The sequence below is a fragment of the Salvelinus namaycush genome, chromosome 13, assembly GCF_016432855.1.
Source record: "Salvelinus namaycush isolate Seneca chromosome 13, SaNama_1.0, whole genome shotgun sequence".
In the NCBI taxonomy this organism is placed as follows: domain Eukaryota; kingdom Metazoa; phylum Chordata; class Actinopteri; order Salmoniformes; family Salmonidae; genus Salvelinus; species Salvelinus namaycush.
The window spans coordinates 21,088,951-21,101,118 of NC_052319.1; positions in this window are offsets into that span (position 1 = coordinate 21,088,951).

The window sequence follows — 12,168 nt, forward strand, 5'->3', positions numbered from 1 at the left end:
ATTTAAAACAATCACAGTAAAGTACTTCATTGTTACCCAGAAAATATTGATATTGAGATAAAAAGGGCTTGATTGGACCTTTAAGAAAGCTTACAGGTCCAGGATCAGCCAACCGCACATTGGCTTCTTCCCCTTCCTGAGTACTGAAGCACACCAGAACATTGACAAAACAAAAGCACTGACAATGACGATTCATCGGCTAATACAATTAGAAACACCAGCACTTCCATAAAGACTGTCATAAAGACACTATGACTGTCCCATTCGATCCGATGGAATTATTACAGAAACTGTATCAGCCTGCGCTTATTATTGAATAGAGCCTTTCTGGGACTAACCTCCTGTCCAGGTGAGGTGACGACACAACAACAACGTTGTTGACATGTTGTTGTTGGCATTGGACCACACGTTCTCTCTTCCTGTCTGTGACCGTACTGCAGGCGAGCACTCAGTTTAAAGGTGAAGATGGAACTTTGTGCACAGTGCACAACTACACACACTTCATCCAGAGAAAACAGTCCGCACTGCCACTACTTGTTTCGATAAAGTGGACCTCGAAGTGAACGAGGAGGAGACTCTTGTTATGGGCCAACAGGGCATGATGGTGCAGTGTAGCACTTGCAGACTAAACTCTTTAAATGCACACTCCCACTCCTAATAGCACTTGCATATTGAAATGCCTTCAAAGGGGTACTGAGTGTCCTATCATAAATAAGTGCCACGTAATTTATGCAATGTATAGTAACCCACCCATGCCCACCTACACAACTCTACCAGACTGAACTGATCTTCTCCTCCTCTCCTAGTCTTTAACTCCTCTTATCAAATACTTGAAATGTGATCTTTCGCTTCCATTTTTCCAAAGCGAATGATTGTTATGACATTTGCACTGAAAAGTTGCGGGATTGGTTAATAAACAAACTGCCATTGAAAGTTATTTTTCTAGAAGTAAATTGTATTTTTTTTGTACAAATTTTATTTGACCTATTAATGGAACCAAAGAGGCCAATATTATTTGAGCTTATTATTATAATAAGATGGCGAGGCCATCACGTTACTTTCTGTGTACAATACTGTTTGATCATAAGAGGCCTAATCTACGTATCAGGGTACAATATGATGATTCTATTTCTTAGTTATATTATTTCCTTTCTCTATCTATTTTGTACAATAAACATGTGGACACTTAATTTTTCATCTTTAATTCTATTTTTTTTTTTCTTCCGTTTTTCTATTTAATAAAAATATATTTTTAGTTCCTGTTTCAGAATCATTCAGTCATATCAATGTCATCTGTACAGTTTATGTAAAGTAAAATATGTTTTCTTTAAATATTTTGTAACTTTAAAATAAATGCTTACTCCGCATCATTATCCTATTCTCCAGTGTTGTGGTCAAAATCATTTTAGTGAGTCCTTTCAGGCACTCAACATTCATCAGCCGCCAGGTATGAAAAGTAGTGGGAGAGGTACACAACAAAACAGAATGTACAAAACAAAGGAATATCAAAAGCAATTTCCATCTATACTGCATCATATGACATCTTACTGTTAGTGTCAGGACTGTGCCTCTTGCTTACTACAGTAGCTGTCCTATTCCTCATCATTTGCTGAAGTGGTGAACAGACTAACTGCTTATCATACAGTATAAGCTACTGTCTGTCAGAACAGTACTAGCTGTACATACAGTAGCTGTCCATTATTTGCTGAAGGTAATACGGCTGATAGAGACAGTCACACTGTACCAGGTTAATTCCTGAGGCTTCCCTGTCATTGTTGTGATGGTGGGTTGGGCTGGTCTCGTTGGGAAACAGCAGAGATCTGAGAGAACCTAGATGAAGCAGCGTGTAGCCACATGGCCTTATTACATCACAGCCAGCAGGTTCCCCTGAAAGAGCCTTATCTGACTGTTGCTGTTTATCAGAGCCAGAGGTTAAGGTTTCCAAAATGACAGGAGTAGCTATGTGTCATTACCTTGTGTAAACAGAATGAGCCAACACATCTACCAACGTGTTGAGAGTTTCTGCATGATCTCCTTGTACAACATGAGTAAAACACACACAAGCACAAACCTTCAAAACATGCCACGCATTCCCAAAAACATTGTTGGAGATAATTGGTTGAAATGTATCCAATTATATGTGCCAAGTGGATGCGCTAGATAGCTACGCCTGACACTGGCCTTTTGGGTGAATAGCTTGTTTGGGACTGCGAGGGAGGGACCGCTCAACTAAACACTTAGCTTGAACTAATTGAGTCAGCATTCCCATGAACTACATAGAGAGGAATATAGAAAAAGGGAAGAGAGAAAGAGAAAAAGAAGGGAGAGTAAAAAAGAAAAGTAGAATCAATATGTGAATGTGATGAATGATAGACCTGCCCTCCACTTTTGTTTTTTCATTCCTGGGCCACGTTCAGATATAAACATGTTATGTGTAGAACAAACATACCTACTCTGATATGTAGAATAAGGACTCATGTCAGTTCTATTAATTTCATTTCTATCTGCAAGGTGCTACAACATTTGCCTACTGAACGTGGCCCGTTTTAGTGAATACGTAGTGAATGTGTCTCTGCACAGCGGCAGGCTGTAGGGAAATAGCTGTAGCTGTTAGCGGTCTTGTCATGCACCTCAGTATTAGCGAAGCCGCCACAACAGGAGTGTTAACCAAGGGAGAGCTGCAGGCCATGTAGAACTGCGCACGCACACACATACACACACACACATACACATACACATACACATACACACACACACACATACACATACACACACACTCATCTCATAACTTCAGCAATCAGCTAAATCAAATTTTACTGTGATAACGTGCGTCTCGGTGAGATGTGTAGGAGTCAGGCGCAGGAGAGCAGGGATGTCTGAGAAGCGTGTTTAGTCATATATTTTTGTATTGGTGGACTATATGATTACCCTATATACACACAGAAATAAACGCAATTGAAACCAGGTGTGAAAAGAATCACAGACAAAACAAACAGAAAAGGAAAAAGGGATCGGTGGCGGCTAGTAAACCTGCGACGCCGACCGCCGAGCGCCGCCCAAACAGGTAGAAGTTGTGACAATTACCCCTGCTCACTTCACTCCAACAACACATTCTGTTGAGGTCATGACAAATGCCTTTTTGACAGGCTCATTGTCTAAATTCGTTTATCTTAAAATGTGTTTTGAACGCATTATTCACTGTTAAATTCAAGACGATTCATTGCCCAGAATAGGGTGTAATAGGAGGCATTCCATTCCCCAGCTGTGTACAGATCAAAACCTGCATTCACTTTGATGTTGATGAGGACATTTATATATTATTTCATATTATACAAATTTTATGTTGGTGAAGTTGCCTTGGCTGTTTGAAACATACTATACTTTCTCAGCTTTGGCTTTTCGGCAGACTTTCAACAGATGTTCTCCAGTGAAAATACAGTTACCATTCCTATTTCTTTCACCATTGTGTTTGATCTCAGGATCACTATATAGAGCAGTTCTGAGCTTAGTACACAACATATTGTTCTTAGGTTTGCTGTAATATTGGTGCTTGTTAGCTGTGTAGCTGTGTAGTGGACTTATGTACTTCAGATACCCTTTAAATAAACGTACCATTTCTTCTTAAGACCACGGACATTAACAAACAGTCGGTGTCTTAGGATCAACCTCAAGACTTATTGTTCCCCTGTTTACCTCACCCTCCAACGCAGGGTGACATTGTGACCTTTGGAGCGACCTGCACTAGGAGCCACCAGCACACTCTCAGAGGGGGATTAAAGCGGTGTAGAAGGGCTTTGAAGACGTGAAAACATATTTGCAAGCGACTAATGAGCAGAAAGTTCATTAACCCATCACTCTAAGTGGTTGTGCTAACTGTGCTCCCTCCGTACACCCCCTTCTTCTACTCTGTTTATGGATGAAACAAAAACAACTAAATATGCTACACTCCAGGTCAACACGTGGGGGGAGGTTGACACAGCAAGTCAACAACGTTAAGGTTGTTCCCTCTGTAGGAAAACAACTAGAGCCTTGTCACTAAACCTACCCCATCCCCCCTCAGCCCCCTTAGCTCCTAAACCCTCACCTCCTCCCCCTTCATCCTCTCACCCCCTCCTTCCTCCATCTTGACCTCCTTTCTTCCAGAGCACTAAGGTACACTCGGGGCCACAAAGCTCACGTTTGTGTGTCATTCAGTGGCTAGCCTAGCCCAGCTCTAGCCGGGGTAGGGATCACCTCCACAAAGCAAAGGAGCCCCCTGACCATTCCTTCAGGAGGGGCAGCACTGGCCATGGCTATGAAAGAGCTGATAGTCCCCTATGCCACATACACTGTAAAAAAAATTATCCATATAAAAACAAAACATTTACTGACCAAAAATTACTGTTACAATTTCCATTATTTTACGGACAGTTCCTTCAAAGAAATGACAGAAAATACTGTATAAACACAGAGTGTCCGTTAATAGATGGAGCTGATATTTGTATAAATCTGTTAAAAAACATGTTTTTTTCTTATTTTTACGGACATTCCCTGTAATAGATTAAAGGGAATATATATATATTTTTTTTTAAATATTTATACAAATATCTGTCTATTAATGGACAGTCACTATGTTTATACAGTATTTTCTGTCATTTCTTTAAAGGAACAGTCCATAAAATAGTGGAAAATATACTGTTAATTCTTTGCCAGTAGATTTTCCGTCTGTATATTTATTTTTATTTAACCTTTATTTAACTAGACAAGTCAGTTAAGAACAAATTCTTATTTACAATGACGGCCTACCCCTGACGACGCTGGGCCAATTGTGTTCCGCCCTATGGGACAACCAATCACGGCCGGATGTGATGCAGCCTAGATTCAAACCAGTGACTGCAGTGCCTTAGACCGCTGCGCCACTCAGGAGTCCCAGATAAATGGAAATGTTGTTAAAATAGTGCTCCCTCCATGTACGTATATACACAAAGTTCCTTTTTCTTATTTTCCTCTGTAAATCTATAGAAAATGTAGAAAAATTGCAAATGTAGGCTTCGTAAATTTACAGAAACTATTATTTTAAAGACATTTTTCAATTACCATTCAGAATAAGTAGTTAAAAAATATATATATTCTTTTTTTTTTGTTGCAAAAGAACAAACAATAGATTCCTCAATACAACAAATACATTCAATATTCAAAATAGTTAATGTACAATAGAAATGTGTAAACCTTAATAAATCCATGACCAAAAGTACACTTTGATGTTGTCTTTATTGGTGAAAGAGAGAACAAGTTAACGAAAGTCTTTTCAAATTCATAGTGATGAGCGATTAGTGCTCTTTGTGGTCGGTTTCGGGTTTAATTCTAAAAAAAATACCATGGTTTTCACATTAAATGCACCTTGCATTATGTGAGTTAAATGCTGTAACACAGAATAAAACAATTAATTAAAGTCCCATGATGGTAGTGACCAGGGGTATGCATGCCTGTTCCTGGAGTGCCACAGGTACTGCAGGATTTTGCTCCAACTAGTCACAACACCTGACCAACTGGGCTAATTGATCAGTTCAGAGATAAATTCAACACACCGGTCTTCCAGTTTGGGAGGAATGTGACGCTGTTTTTCCCCTTCATCTCGGCCTTTGACCCCCGTTCTGGATTGATCCCCAGGAAACTTCTAGAATAAAAAGCAGGTAAAATAACTGTTTGTTTTGGCTGTGGTTCAGATTATTTTGTGCCCAACAGAAATTAATGGTAAATAACACTGTCATTTTGGAGTCATTTTATTGTAAATAAGAATAGAATATGTTTCTAAACACTTCTACATTAATGTGGATGCTTCCGTGATTACGGATAAACTTGAATGAATCATGAATAATGATGAGTGAGAAAATTACAGACAGACGCACAAATATCATACCCCCAAGACATGCTAATTTCTCACCATTACAATGTACCTTTATAGAGTCACAAGCTTGATGTAATCATTCATATGCTATGAATTTGGGTGCTGTAATTTCTAAACAGTTAACCTGATATGGATGAAAATACCGTCAAATTAAAGCTGACAGTGTGCACTTTAACCTCTGTAGTCATTGTATCATTTAAAGTATAAACTTTTGAAGTATAGAGCCAGAAGAAGACAAAATGCTTCACTGTCCCAGAAATTTGTTGGCGATTTCATTCTGTACCAGTGATGGGCGTGAATAAGAATACATTGGAATGAATGGGAGTGAAAAGTAAACTATGGTCAGTGTTCTACTTGAAATAGTTGGGAGAAGAAAATGAAAACAACTCACACTACGAACCCATGATGTTGATGCAGGGGGTGCTTGGGATATTCTGTTCAATCCCAGTTCACTCCTGTGGCAGTAACTAAAAGGCAAAAGACCAAGAAAATAAAAAAACCTGATCAATTACGTGGACAGAGATATAACAAATAAAAAAACATTTTGAAATAAAAGTTCCTCTGGACTTTCCTTTAAGTATTCTGCAATGCAGGATATCAGTTTTACTGGGTCTTCACATAGCTCTGTCACCTTATTTTGTTTCAAGGAAGTCCTTGATGGTCTTTCCTTTTCTTGAGATTTCCTCAGCCAGCTATGCCATTGAGGGTGTTTGTGTGATCGAAGAGATGGGCCGCCTCGAACAGGTAGGGCCACTCCTCCATGTGTTGCAATGCACTGGATGCAAATGTATTCGTATGCATTCTTCAGTTCTGTTTTCTTTTCAATCAGTTCTTCCGTGAGAGTCAAATTAAATTGAATTTATCACATGACGGGGCTGCAGTGGAGCAGGTTGCGAACGGCCCAGTACAACACTGGGGCCAAGCTTCCTGCCATCCAGGACCTCGATACCAGACGGTGTCAGAAGAAGGCCCTAAAAATTGTCAAAGACTCCAGCCACCCTAGTCATAGACTGTTCTCTCTGCTACCACACGGCAAGCGGTACCGGAGCGCCAAGTCTAGGTCCAAGAGGCTTCTAAACAGCTTCTACCCCCAAGCCATAAGACTCCTGAACATCTAGTCAAATGGCTAATCAGACTATTTGCATTGCCCCCCCCCCCCCCCCCCCCCCTCCACACCACTGCCACTCTCTGTTGTCATATATTCATAGTCACTTTAATTAACTCTACCTACATGTACATACTACCTCAACTAACCGGTGCCCTCGCACATTGACTCTGTACCGGCACCCCCCTGTATAAATTGTTATTTTTTACTGCTGCTCTTCAATTACTTGTTACTTTTATCTCTTATCCTTATCCGTATTTTTTAAAATTGCATTGTTGGTTAGAGGCTCGTAAGTAAGCATTTCACCTGTTGTATTCGGCGCATGTGACTAATAAAATTTGATTTGATTTGACATGCGCCAAATACAACAAGTGTAGACCTTACTGTGAAATGCTTACTTACAAGCCCTTAACCAACAATGCTGTTCGAGAAATAGAGTTAAGAAAATATTTCTAAATAAACTAAAGTAAAAAATGTAATACAATGTATTACAATAAAATAACAATAACGAGGCTATATACAGGGGGTATCGATACCGAGTCAATGTGCGGGGGGACAAGTTAGTCGAGGTAATTTGTACATGTAGGTAGGGGTAAAGTGACTGCATAGATAATAAACAGCGAGTAGCAGCAGTGTAACAACAAAAGGGGGGTGGGTAAATGTAAATAGTCTGGGTGGCAATTTAATTAATAGTTCAGCAGTCTTATGGCTTGGGAGCTTTTTGGATCTAGAATTGGTGCTCCGGTATTTCTTGCCGTGTGGTAGCAGAGAGAACAGTCTAAGACTTGGGTGACTGGAGTCTTTGACCATTTTTTGGGCCTTCCTCTGACACCACCTAGTATATACACTACCATTCAAAAGTTTGGGGTCACTTAGAAATGTCCTTGTTTTTTAAAGAAAATCATATATTTTGTCAATTAAAATAACATCAAATTGATCAGAAATACAGTGTAGACATTGTTAATGTTGTAAATGACTATTGTAGCTGGAAACAGCAAATTTTTTATGGAATATCTACATAGGCATACAACTGCCCATTGTCAGCAACCATCACTCCTGTGTTCCAATGGCACGTTGTGTTAGCTAATCCAAGTTTATCATTTTAAAAGGTTAATTGATCATTAGAAAACCCTTTTGCAATTATGTTAGCACAGCTGAAAACGGTTTGGCTGATTAAAGAAGCAATAAAACTGGCCTTCTTTAGACTAGTTGAGTATCTGGAGAATCAGCATTTGTGGGTTCGATTACAGGCTCAAAATGGCTAGAAACAAAGAACTTTCTTCTGAAACTTGTCAGTCTATTCTTGTTCTGAGAAATGAAGGCTATTTCATGCAAGAAATTGCCAAGAAACTGAAGATCTCGTACAACGCTGTGTACTACTCCCTTCTCAGAACAGTGCAAACTGGCTCTAACCAGAATAGAAAGAGGAGTGGGAGGCCCCGGTGCATAACTGAGCAAGAGGACAAGTACATTCGAGTGTCTAGTTTGAGAAACAGACGCCTCACAAGTTCTCAACTGGCAGCTTCATTAAATAGTACCCGCAAAACACCAGTCTCAACATCAACAGTGAAGAGGCAACTCTGGGTTGCTGGCCTTCTAGGTAGTGTAGGTCCTGGATGTCAGGAAGCTTGGCCCCAGTGATGCACTGGGCAGTACACACTACCCTCTGTAGATCCTTACGGTCAGATGACGAGTAGATCCTATACCAGGCGGTGATGCAACCGGTCAAGATGCTCTCGATGGTGCAGATATAGAACCTTTTGAGGATCTGGGGACCCATGCCAAATCTTTTCAGTCTCATGAGGGGGAAAAGGTGCCCTCTTCACGATTGTTTTTGTTTGTTTGGACCATGATTGTTTGTTGGTGATGTTGACACCAAGGAACTTGAAACACTCGACCCGTTCCACTACAGCCCCGTCAATGTGAATGGGTGCATGCTCGGCCGCTCCTTTTCCTGTAGTCTACGATTAGCTCCTTTGTCTTGCTCATGTTGTGGGAGAGGTTGTTGTCCTGGCACCACACTGCCAGGTCTCTGAACTCCTCCCTATAGGCTGTCTCATTGTTGTCGGTGATCAGGCCTATCACTGTTGTGTTGTCAGCAAACTTAATGATGGTGTTGGAGTTGTGCTTGTCCACACAGTCGTGGGTGAACAGGGAGTACAGGAGAGGACAAGCATGCACCCCTGAGGGGCCCCTGTGTTGAGGATCAGCTTGGCAGATGTGCTGTTGCCTGCCACTCCACGCAGCCATAACAATCTGAACATTTTGACTTCCTTCTCCCACCATTTTCACCCCATCTTCACTCCCTGCTTTTCTCTTTGTTGGTGCAGAGGTCAGCCTCAAGGAGTTCTTGATTTCCGTTTTCCATCTGTACAAGGAGTGAACCGTATCACGTTCCAATGACATTCTTTCCACTTCTGTCTTGGAAAGAGCTGGGATAATACTCTATGATCTCTTTAGCAACTTGCCAAGCTTTTGTCTTCCGTGCCTGGTCTCTTTGCTAAGTAGATCATCAGTGACAATGCAAACAATCTCTCTTCTTAGTGATTTGCCTGGTCTCTTCTTTTCTTCCATTGCAAGAGTGAGGTTAGAGAGTAATTTGTGGCAAGGAATTGTGAACACCTCACTGGATGGGGAACTGGGACCTGCTCTTAATATTGGAGGAGGCTCTGACGAAACTGTTTGAGAGGGCTTGGGGACAGCCTTTGGTCCTATGGATAGAACACATCACAAAATAACAAAAACAAATCATGAGCGATGGTAGAAGTTCAGTTTATTGATTAACTAACTTTTGAGCGCATGATAAGATCATTAAAATTCTTCCATTTGAAAAAAGCTTTAATATGTAGAATTCATACCTGGATTTATATTTATAATGTGCACCATACAAAACTGACAAGGCCAGCAATCAATCTGTTATCTTTATATAGGTCACAACATAATTAGAAATACATTATACTCTATATGCTGTATATACATTTAGTCAGGGCATGGACTCTACAAGGTGTCGAAAGCTTTCCACAGGGATGCTGGTCCATGTTGAATCCAATGATTCCCACAGTTGTGTCAAGTTGGCTGGATGTCTTTTGGGTGGTGGACCATTCTTGATACACACAGGAAAATGTTGAGTGTGAAAAACCCAACAGAAATGCAGTTCTTGTCACATAGGTGAACAGGTGCTATTTGAGTGATATCCAACTGTTTGTGATATCTGAAGGACACAATAAAAGAGCCTTTCATTACCATGACAATCATGGGTCATACTATCTGAACTGACGTGAGCTAGCTAGCTACCCTGTTATCATACCTAAATAGCTAGCTGACATTAGCCAAGTTAATCTGAACGAGTGAGTGAGCAAACAAACTACTAATTTAGCTGGCAGTACAGCATCCTTTCATCACATTAGATAGATAGAAAATTCATAATGTCCTCATACGGGAGTTTGTTCATTCACTCATTACAACGCTGGGCCTTGAGATTCATAATAGCCAGGGCTGGGTTTCCCAAAAGCATAACGTTAGTAGCCCTAAGGTAGTATTTTAGTTTGAATGGAATTAAGATGATCTTAGTGATACGATGCTTTTGAGAAACCCAGACCAGAACTTTAAGCTAAGTTATAGTAGTTAAAATAGCTAGTCCAATGTTAATTCCGTGCCAAGTGACAGCGTTTACCGTCTGACCTTGGCTGTAGCCAGTTAGCTAATGTTATTGGAACGTAGCTAGTTAACTTAGCTAACACACCAGCCGCAACAAACGTATGATATCAAGCAGATCTATTATATAGCTAGCGTATATAGCTTGCCAGTGAAATTGTTTATGGTGGAGGTGTTCAACTTTGAGAATTTCAAGAAGGCAGCAAAACTTAATGAACTAAAGTTAGCTAGTTATATATATTACAGAGCTAGGTTATATGATACAATTTTTATTTCCAGCAGCTATCGTAAAAATTTATGTTTAGCTTGAAGTGCTCTACAGTACATTTTAATTTCAAGGCACAACTTCTTATTGAACTAACGTTAGCTAGCTACAGCACATCATCAGGCAGCTCATCTTCCATCAATGAGGATGGAGCTATAACATTATGCTAAAATATAATTAACGATACAGTGCATTCGGCAAGTATTCAGACCCCTTGATATTTTCCACATTTTGTTACGATACAGCCTTGTTAGAAAATGTATTTAAAAAATCATGTTTTCCTCATCAATCTACACACAATACCCCATACTGGCAAAGCAAAAACAGGTTTTAGAAAAATGTTGCAAAAAACCCCCTGAAATATCACATTTAAATAAGTATTCAGACCCTTTACTCAATACTTTGTTGAAGCAACTTTGGCAGTGATTACAGCCTTGAGTCTTCTTGGGCATGACACTACAAGCTTTGCACACCTGTATTTGGGGAGTTTATCCCATTCTTCTCTGCAAATCCTTTCAAGCTCTGTCAGGTTGGATGGGGAGCGTCGCTCCACAGCTATTTTCTGATCTCTCTAGAGATGTTCGATCAGGTTCAAGTCTGGGCTCTGGCTGGGCCACTCAAGAACATTCAGAGACCTGTCCCTACGCCACTCCTGCGTTGTCTTGGCTGTTCTCCTGTTGGAAGGTGAACCTTTGCGTCTGAGGTCCTGAGCACTCTGGAGTAGGTTTTCATCAAGCATCTCTCTGTACATTTCTCCGTTCATCTTTCCCTGGATCCTGACTAGTCTCACAGTCCCTGCTGCTGTAAAACATCTCCACAGCATAATGCTGCCACCACCATGCTTCACCGTAGGGATGGTGACAGGTTTCCTCCAGACGTGACAATTGGCATTCAGGCCAAGAGTTCAATCTTGGTTTCATCAGACCAGAGTCCTTTAGGTGCCTTTTGGCAAATTCCAAGCGGGCTGTCATATGCCTTTTACTGAGGAGTGGCTTCTGTCTGGCCACTCTACCAAAAGGCCTGATTGGTGGAAGGTTCTTCCATCTCCACAGAGGAACTCTGGAGCTCTATCAGAGTGACCATTTAGTTCTTGGTCACCTCCCTGACCAAGGCCCTTCTACCCTGATTGCTCAGTTTGGCCGGGCGGCCAGAACCAGGAAGAGTCTTGGTGGTTCCAAAGTTCTTCCATTTAAGAATGATGGAGGCCACTGTGTTGTTGGGGACCTTCAATGCTGCAGACATTTTTTGGTACCCTTC